Source organism: Schistocerca piceifrons, chromosome 6 (genome assembly GCF_021461385.2).
Source record: "Schistocerca piceifrons isolate TAMUIC-IGC-003096 chromosome 6, iqSchPice1.1, whole genome shotgun sequence".
Lineage (NCBI taxonomy): Eukaryota > Metazoa > Arthropoda > Insecta > Orthoptera > Acrididae > Schistocerca > Schistocerca piceifrons.
The window spans coordinates 56832227-56841381 of NC_060143.1; the positions used below are offsets into that span (position 1 = coordinate 56832227).

A 9155-nucleotide genomic window follows, 5' to 3' on the forward strand; every position below is an offset into this window, starting at 1 on the left:
ATGATCGTCCTTCTCCAGAGGCTAAGAATATTCTTCGTAAGTGAAGAGGGTTTGGCAAGAGTTTCATAGTGATCACAAACCCATTTCAATTTTTCAAATTTATGTGCGATGCACGGAAATAATATGCTTTAAAATACTCGTCTTAGATGCGTCTATTATGTAATATAGTTCCTTTGAATTTAGTAGCTGTTACTGGAAAGTGGCTTACATGGGGCTGGCCTATATCATAATTAATAGCGACAGCTACATGGACGAAAGAATAAGATAACCTACGTAAAAACTTTCCTTGAATGGGTACACCATCAGTAATTTCGTGCACCACGACCACCACACCATTATTAATTATCAAAGAAAGCTCAGCGTAGGTCGTTGATGCAGAAATTTTTATTTCTATTGCGAACTGATTTCGATCACTGCGTGACAGTCATCAGTGCTTAGATAAAACGAAAATAAAACAGTCAGACAGCACTATAACATACTACTACTGTCCAACTATAAAGTCATAACCTACAGAATAAATTGTACATACAGAATAGATTGTTTGCGTCAACATACCTGAACCAAAGCCCTGTGGACACGTAAATACAGGCAGTAAAATTGTATTATCTGCACATATCAATGCAGAGTATTTGTCAGAGCGAAGATACAAACTGTAGTGCTATATTGTAGACTAAGTCTCAACTGCAGTAAAAGGGAGCAATCATTCTTCAGGTTCAAACGCCAAGAGCGCGTTATGGCAGTACATGATGTCTGTGTCACTTTTTACCTAAATATGGTTATGAGAATTTTCTATGCTGGTTTTAAAAGGTTTTAGATGATTGTGTATCTATTTTTATGTCTACGTGGTTTTTTAAACGTCATTCAAAAACCAAAGAGAGTCAAAATTAATGCGAGGGTGTTCGTACAGTCACTCCACCTAAATATGTATAATGACGGATTTATGATTTGGTTTTTTAAAGGTTTTTAGACGGTGTTACGTATTTTTATACCTACATTGTCTGTCATTTAGATATTTAAAATTTGTGAACGTAAAATTAATGTCAAAGGGCATAATAGTTTAGCAAAATTATTTTGGTTTCACTGTAAATGTGTTAATATATTGGCTGCGATACTGTGTTCTAGTAGGGTTCATGCCACACAACGTACGTTGGGATGTGGTTCCTGAAACACACGCCAGATGGCGTAATTATACAGATTTTTACGTTTAAAGTTCTTGATGAATGCCTGGATTACACTGTATTTCTTTATGTCTTCCATGTTCGTCAATAAAAGATGTTCTTACAATGATCATTAAACAGGGCGCTGTTGCATCCGATGCTGGGAGTGACCACAGCTGCATGAGCCCATATAAGCAGCTAGATCAGTTGAATTTGTACTCTTCATCGATATGTGCAAATATTGCGATTTTACTGCTTGTATTTATGAGTCCACGTGGCTCTAGTACGAGGTATGTTGATGCAAACGATCTCTTCGGTTAGTTCTTACTTGTATGGTTAGGTTTACGTAGTATGTTGTTGTATAGTCTGATTATTTTATTTCTGTTTTATGTACAACACTCATAACGGCCACGCATTGATTGAAATCGATTAGAAATAAAGACTTCTACTTCGACGATCAATGCTGAAGCTCCTTTCGTCATTAATTAATAAAAATGTTCCTCTTAACACAAGTCCGCAATCGAGCCGTTTGTGGGATAATTGCGAATCTTTGATTACGATCCTTCACCGACATCAATGCGAAATATTGATCTAAGATGTGTTTGATGTGAAAGCCTTTCGACCGCCACCATATAACTGGACACCACCTACTACCTACCCTAAAAAGAAATACAGTACTTCTTCAGCGAATGGCAATTTATTGTACAATAGTAGAAGAGACTGTTGTAGCTATAGAATAGTGTATCTAGCAACATGTGACGTATTTTCGGACTGTACTTCAGTCTAGTGGCTGATTTTCGAATCACATGAAGAAATGCGAACTAAACACCGCCAAAGCAGTTTCCGCTATTGTTTTACAGTCTTTGTTGCTGTCAGATATGAGGTAGTGTTTTGTGCAGCGTTTGTAAATATTTCCAGCTCTGTGAATTAAGTTCTGCATAAAATATTATCTCAGTGCCCGCTGCTTCACTTGCGTCTGCGTGGTAAATATAACGAAAATAATTTTATAAATATGTGCTAAGCCTGCTAAAAACTTAATGTATTAAAGAGCCGTTTCTTTTTCTATGCAATTCTGACAAAGCCGATTTGTTCTGGTGAATGTTAAATAGCTTTCTTTGATTTAGTTCACGAATTGCAAAACCTTATAAACTTTTCACTCTAATTAAGGTTTTTTAAATTCTACCTTTTGAGGTCTTATAATTATATTTCCTTACGAACTTGGATCCCTTAACATATAATCTATATTTCCGACAGAGAAGCCAAATACCAATTTTCATAGATGTCGCTTTAAAATGCTTTAGTAGTTCTTTAATAACAACCTATTTTCAAAACAAATTGCCCTACTGTTTCACTCCTTAGGGGCTGAATTTCCGCAAACGCTGAAACGTGTATTTTTTAATTTTTTACTAAGAAACAAATTACTGATTTTCGTAGTTCCAGCTTGAAAATTGCCTTAACAGCGTCATATTTTCAATAAACCTTTCGTCCTCTATTTCATCTCCTTAGAGGCGAAATTTCGAAAAATCTCTGCTGTATAAGCTCAACATCCTCTCCAAAGTCCAAGTTTCTATGCTTAGCGGTTTGGGCTAGGCGATGTTGAATCAGCGAATCAGTCATGGCATTTTCTTTTATATATAGAGATTAAAGCTATTTGGAATATACGGTTAATTTCACAGTTACAGATTGCCGTGGGAAGTAAAATCGCCTATTATTTTAAAACTAGTTATACTACGTATGTACGGTTAAGCTATACTTCGTCGGTCTTGTACAGTCGCTTACCTTGAAACCGAAGGAGGTCTTTTACCATGGAACATGTCATGTTCGCAAAATTTCTGTGTTTCGTTATTTTACAAACAATTTTACCTGCCTTAAAAATGAAAATTATATTAGCTCCCAAAAGTTTCAGTTCCAATATTTATCCAATTTCTTACAAGTCTGACAAAACTTCCGCTTCAATTGATTTCTCTTACTCATCATTAGTGTGTAGTAGAGTAATAATGGAACAGAAAGACGACTAAATCCAATATTGACAATATTTTTCTCGGTTACAACACTACTAAATTTCAGTAGAGTATTTGCTCTTCAGTTCATAACTATGTCGTACCTTGATACATGTTTTAACATTTGGAAAAACCTTAATTTTCCGGACTAATTTGCGTAATTTCACAAAAAGACTGCACACATAAAAAGTGAATGCTTGATGAAAAGTAATAGGTCTGAATTTTTTACGTGAAAACAATTAAAGCTTTTTAAATAAAACAAACTTTATTAACCTTCTACATCTTTATTCTTCATACCAACATATTTGCAGCCCTCGACCGTTAGAGAGCTCCGAATTGTTGCCTGTAAGATGACGGTGTTTAACGTAACTATGCCGATGTGACAGAAATTGTGTGCTATAATCAGTTTTCAGATTCAAAGATCACACTCTCCTTCAGCATGACAACACCATACAACATATGAGCGCTGCGACACCTGCGATAAACCGAAGCCTGCAATTGATCATCCTTCATACGGTCTGGACTCGGTCCCATCAAATTTTTATCTGTTACCAAAACTTAGAGGACACCTTCGAAGACTTCACTTTGACAGTGATGAAGCGTACAAGCAGAGGTGAGTTTGTGGCTCCGCCAACAAAGTCAAACATTCTACAACTGACGGTATCAACAAACTGGTCTGTCTTTGTGAGATATGTGTTCGTCACCAGGGTGAAAATGTATAGAATTAAGATACAGAACAGTAATAACGTTTGTTTTTTTAAAAAAGCTTTAAAATTTTACCATAAGAAATCTGGAGACATTACTTTTCAGCACCCCCTAATATTATGTTTCTATTACATGTCTGACTGGAAATGAATGTCTGAAGTGTTCCGCGGTATAACACTCTCCCCTACACATGAGGTGTTACATATTAGTTTCACAAACGTCTATTTCGCTATGATTCATGATACACGCTGTATATGGAGCGAAAGTAGACCTCAAGCTAGGGTGCAGATCGGTCTATTAGCTCAATCTTTATTTTGTACTCACATTTGTTGGCTTCGCTACCTCTCAAATAGATCGTCACATCACAATGTAAGCTAAACCCCAGACAGTGCAAAACATCAGCCTGTCATCACATCAAGTATTTCGAGAGAGAGGGTACGTATCACAGTCTAACCAAAGAATCTCCAGAATATGTAATTCCACCGGGAATAAAAATATTCAAAGTAACTATTACATGAGTGTAATATGTAGCCGACTGTAAGAGTCTTTTCCTAAGTTAAAAAAAAAATCAAGGTCCTTGAGTGGATTGGCCAATTGTGAATACATGTATTTTAAAGAATCTGCGAAATCACAGTGATGATAAAGAAAAATAGAAAGGTAGAATAAAGCTATTCTCAAATTATTTAACAATTTTAGTTACTTACAACGAAAAGTGTCTTATATGTAGAGTAAAAGTAATTTTCGCGCTACATTGTAGTGGTACATTATTTTATATTCACATTACTTGTCTTAGCCGACTTTCAAACAAATCGTCGCTTTCCTGTTTAAGATAGACTTCGGACTAAGTTTCAGATTGGTCTGCACAGCAGTTAATTGTTTCTAGAGGGGGACAGTGCCACACTCGAATAATAGAGTTGCCCAAAGGTAAAATTCCATTGGGTGTAAGAAGTAAAACTACGCAAGCAAATGTTGTACTATGTGATACGTAACTGACTAAGTGATCTTTCAACAACAAAAATTTCTTTTTAAAGCTGTCAGAAAAATAAAATAAAATACTGCAGCCTTCCAAATTCTGTACACGATGAATTCTAAAGTAGCATGGATTGAAGAGATCATTGTGATTACATGTAGTTTAAAGAAGTTGCCTAATGCACAGAGCTAATTTCAACAATAAAATAATAGTAACAAATAAAATATTAAAAATCAGGACAGATTGGACATTTAGAGAACACTTCCAACTTTTTTTCCCACTACATGTAGTCGACATTATTTTCATGCTCTAAAAAGGAGCTGGAAACATAACTAAGGGAGTAGAACAGAAACGAAAATTTCTAGGCGGAACATCTGTCACACTTCGACCATTGACTTCCCTGAAAATGTAATTTCTTTGGGAACAATAAGCGAAACTACGCAAAGTGAATATTGTTCACGAATATAATACGTAGTTGACTGTAAAACGCCTCAGCGACATAGCAAAGAAAACGTTTCTTGGAGGAGCCATAAAACTACATTAAAAAGTATTGCTGCCTTTTAAAGTCCGTACATTCTGCATTAGAATGTAGCTGGGTTTGAAGAGAGAGTAATGATTACATATAGTTCAAAGTAACTTTCCAATGGACAGTGATGAATTCACTAAAAAATAATTGTAATAAGTAAATGAAAAATAAATAATCAGGATAGAGTGGATATTAAGGTAACACTTCCGTCGTTCTGTACCAGCAAATGTTTTAGAGATTTATTTTTATCTGGTATACACCAGCTGTTGCAAGGCCATAGATGCAGCAGAGGAGTCGAGAGAACACCGTCAAATTCTAATAGATTCCCAAATCCTAGTTTCATTTGGTATAATAAGTAAAACTACGCAATAGAAATAATGTTTACAAATGTAATACGTAGCTGACTAAAGGACATCACCCACATAGCAAAGGGAAGTATTGTTTCAGAGAATAGATTTAAAAAAAAAAAAAGGTTGCAAAATATTAATTCCTTTCAATTCCGTACACACTGTGTTACAATGTAGCTCAGGTGGAAGAGACAGTAGTCATTAAAGAAGATGCCCAGTGGACAGTACTCACTAGAGAACGGATAATCAGGGAATATTTTCGATGTTCCATTGCAGTAAATACAATCGAAATTATTTTTCATCTGGTAAGTACGTGATGCCAATATATGTCACGCTTCTGCGGTGTAGAACAGGACTCTAAATTTCGAGGGTGACGCTATCAGACTCCAAACTCAGAGTTGTCCTAAGCTACCATTTCATTGGATATATTAACTGAAACCACGCGATGTAAATATTCTTTAGGAATGTAGTAAGTAGTTGACTGTAAATGAACTATTCAACATAAGAAAAGGAAATATTTTTAAAGTAGCCACAAAAAAGTTAAGATGTCTTGCTGCCATTCAAATTCCGCGTATGATGCATCAGAAAGTAGGTAGATGTAGTGATTACATACAGGGTGATTCAGCTGTCCCCAGCGATGTCGTTTTATTCAAACCGCAATGCTATGTCTGGCCTTCAAAAACCAAGCGCGAGATTTTCATATTCTCTGTCTCGCTGGGCGTGAAGTGTTAGTCCTACAGAAAAAAACTGAACTGGACCATTTTATAGGAAATTTAACGTTATCAAATGTTCTACTGGGAAATATTTTGACTTAGGCATATCATTTTCGAGTTAGTAAAGAAAAATATAAGAAACTGAATTTCAAACGTGCCCGCACTCCCACAAGTCACAATTTCTAGTATGTTGTTCATGGAAGTCCTCCGGCCACTGAAAAATTTATGACTGCACAAACTATTCCCCGCTTTCGAACTTTTTTGGATTCCATTTATTGGCCTTATTACGCCAGAGACTTAGTGAAGCATTTACAAATTGTAAAATTGACGTTTGTGTGAATTTTACCTAACAGTTTAGTGAGTTTTAACAGCATAAAATAAATATATGGTTATATTTGTCAGGCGTGACTACGAAACTACTGTGCTTGTATGGGTCGAATCGTCAGCGTAATTAGTTTTATAGTAACGTTTACAAAAGTACTTTTTATTTCGTTACTCTCAAGAGCACATTAAAGTTATTAATGTTTGCGAAATAGCCGACTATGCTGGTGGCGTAATAGCCCAGTCAGTAGAGCCTGTTGGGAAATTTTTGTGTAGTGGTAGGAGAGAGTGCGACGCACAACACAGTAGAAATCCTGTCTGGTGAAGAATGAGTGTGGGGGTGGAGGTGAGTTTGAAGGTAACTCTTGCACATTTTTCTTGAACAGTTCGAAAACCATGGCCTCCATCAAAAAAGCACCGGCTACAAGATTTAACTACATTAAATTTGCTATAAAGAAGTCCTGTTCATTTTTGCCGCAGGATTACTAATTCGCGAGTAGCTAACGAGAGAATGTGAGATTTTGCGCAAACGTTACAAAGGCTAGATATAACACAGCACGTTTCATAAAACGACATCGATAGGGGCAGCTGAATCAACCTTCATATTTCAAAGACGCTACCGAGAGGACAGTGGTAATTTTTAAAAAAATAGTTAAAAACAACTATATTTTCGACCTTCTGTGCCTGTAAAAGTAATCTAGTTTAATGTTCAAGTGGTAAATACAAGCCAGCAACCGTAGTTGCATCTCTAAGGTTGTGAAAGGGTAAAAATGACCTAACACAAGTGCAAGTGTTAGGACGACTTACGAGAGCAGGCGAGACAGCCGCTGTCAGCCGTGGCGGTTCCGGAGCGTCCGCGCGCGCCGGGCGGCGTCGTGCGCTGGCGGTGTCGGCGGCCCGCTGCCCGCGGCCCCTGTTGCCCTTGGTGCTGGTGGTGATGGGAGCGAGGCGTCGCGACGCTGACTGCCCGCCGCTAGCGCGCCGTTCCTCTGCGGGGACTGGCGCCTCGGCCGCGGTGCGCATGCGCCGCGCGCCGCCAGCCGCCACCGGATGCGTGGTCCACTCCAGCCCGGCCGCAGCCGCCAGCGTCCAGTGGCCGGTTCGTGCCGACTGCCAGCTTCCTTTTATTTTCTGTTTTGTTTGTGTCCGACATCCGGTGAAGAGTCATTCAGTCCGGGCGGGCTGCGTTTAGCTGGCACTTCTCAATTATTCCAGCTGTAACGCGCAGTATGCGAGCCCGTAAGAGAGCTCGAATCCGTGATAGTCTCTGGCGACGAACTATTGGGAAACACAGCCTTCCTCTCCATGTCTTCTTCTGCTCCTTTTTTACATGACCCCTCCTGCATGGTGAACTCTAAATCTGCCGACAACATTTCGGAGGCTGTTGTAAAAGTTTTCCATCAGGGGCGATCAAAAAGTTTCCGTTCGAAGTCCGTACAGTCCAGAATCCTATGCCAGTCAGGCAAAATCGTCGTACTGAGGCTGATATCCGGTTTCGCACTTCAGTTGAAATCCGGTTGCGCAGAACAGAGCGGATCAGGTTGTGGAAAGGAACCGATGTCAATTACTGTTAGTTATACAAGAACACACAATATTCCTCAAACCAAAACAACAAAGATCAATTCACGGCTGAGGGCCCAAGTAACTTCTCCAGAATAAGTTAAACCGATTGCTTTTGAAACACAAGGATTTAGAGTAACGGCTGAAGGCCTTACTTAAGTAAAATTACACTATCTTCTCGACTAAAGGCCGAAATAATATTTCAGATCAACTAAGGAAATTTGACTACGTAGGCTTTCCCGGCGTAATAAGTCTTGAAAGTCTTTTCGGGTTTGCTGCCGGATCCTAAAATCAACTTGACTCGATATTTCGGCGATCCAACTGTTCGCCATCTTCAGGAAATGCTGCTGCTGCCGGATCCTAAAATCAACTTGACTCGATATTTCGGCGATCCAATTGTTCGCCATCTTCAGGAAATGCTGCTTCTGCAGCATTTCCTGAAGTTGGCGAACAGTTGGATCGCCGAAATATCGAGTCAAGTTGATTTTAGGATCCGGCAGCAAACCCGAAAAGACTTTCAAAACTAAGGAAATTCTTAAAAAGCCAAGCATTTACAACTTCCGGCTAAAGGCCACATTAAGGAATAAAATTTCAGATCAGCTAAGGGAATTCTTTAAAAGCCAAGCATTTACAAATTCCGGTTACGGCCATATTAAGGAAAATACAAATTAATTCTTCAGCTGAAAACCCAATAAAAAGTTTCTTTACATAATAAAAGAGAGACTTTAAAGATAAGATACAACAGAAAAACACCTGAAGAAAACCTGAAGTATCTTGTCGGTTGAAGGCCCAAACAATTACTCAAGAACAATTAAAGACAACCTCAGCATAAACATTTACAGAACACGGCTGTAGG

At 38.3% G+C, this 9155-nt stretch overlaps 1 protein-coding gene across 1 annotated transcript in view; it reads right to left on the bottom strand.

Moving 5' to 3' along the window:
- The window catches only part of LOC124803139 (neuropeptide FF receptor 2-like), a 482022-nt gene extending 474386 nt beyond the window's left edge, over positions 1–7636 (bottom strand). The window contains exon 1 of the mRNA XM_047264319.1: positions 7547–7636. The gene's annotated coding sequence lies outside the window, so the exon portion shown is untranslated. The remainder of the gene's footprint in view (positions 1–7546) is intronic.
- Positions 7637–9155: the final 1519 nt, after the last annotated feature.